At 34.5% G+C, this 1,003-nt stretch overlaps 1 non-coding gene across 1 annotated transcript; it reads right to left on the reverse strand.

Moving 5' to 3' along the window:
* Window positions 1–665: 665 nt before the first annotated feature.
* On the reverse strand, window positions 666–784 carry LOC121963315. Its single transcript, XR_006107225.1, has one exon. It is a non-coding gene; the product is annotated as a 5S ribosomal RNA (ribosomal RNA).
* Window positions 785–1,003: the final 219 nt, after the last annotated feature.

Here is a 1,003-nt window from a genome sequence, read left to right on the forward strand (position 1 = left end):
TTTGTAAATTATAGTAATTAATCTGTATTTCAAACATATAAACCAAACCAAGCAAAATAAACAAACAAACAAAAAACAAACTCAGACAAAAGCAAATGAGCCTTACGGCTGACTGCAATGAAGATAAAAAAAAAAAAGAGGCCCATACAAAACCTATATTCCAGTCTCAATAAACAAATACTCAAACTACTAAAACTTCAATATCACATGTTCCAAAAACAGTAGGAATAAGTACACACTTAAATACAAGCCAAAAATAAATGTGGTTTTCCCAACTCAAATTAACAAGTCATAATAACACTATTGCTCAGATGTGTTTAGTAGTTTGATTTCTTTCAGATTAACAGTTTTCATGAATGCATCTTAAATTTAAATCATGTTTTTTCGTGTGTGAACTCCAGGAAGTGTTAATCAAACAGCTGTTTGTTTATTCATATTAATCTGTTTGGGCGTATACACAATTGATTCATGATTCATTAGAGGTGATATTTTGATTTATTTTACACAATGGAATCATAGAAGGGGTTAAGCTGAAAACATGTGGAACATTTAATGAATTTAAACATGTTTTTAAAAACAATATGTACTGAAGAGGTAGGAAGTGGCAGAACACAGAGGGGAACAGGACTGAGACCACCTCTGCTGGTGAAAAGCGAGAACTAAAAAGCTTACAGCACCAGGTATTCCCAGGCAGTCTCCCATCCAAGTACTGACCTGGCCCGACTCTGCTTAGCTTCCGAGATCAGATGAGATCGGGCGTGATCAGGGTGGTATGGCCGTAAGCAACATCACAAGTGACAGACAGGCTATTTATAGTTGGATGAGACAACCAACTTGCAAATTGTGAGCTCTGTGGCCAAAGTTTGCTATATATGTTTTGAATTGTTAACAAATACTACAAAATAGCATTGTAAGTGTAGCAGTTATTAAAGTAATACCATGTTATGATTTAAAAATTTTCTCCTAAATGGAGAATGGTGCCTCTTTTACTTTAAAGAGTGCA

This window comes from Plectropomus leopardus, unplaced genomic scaffold (genome assembly GCF_008729295.1).
Source record: "Plectropomus leopardus isolate mb unplaced genomic scaffold, YSFRI_Pleo_2.0 unplaced_scaffold10855, whole genome shotgun sequence".
NCBI lineage: Eukaryota > Metazoa > Chordata > Actinopteri > Perciformes > Serranidae > Plectropomus > Plectropomus leopardus.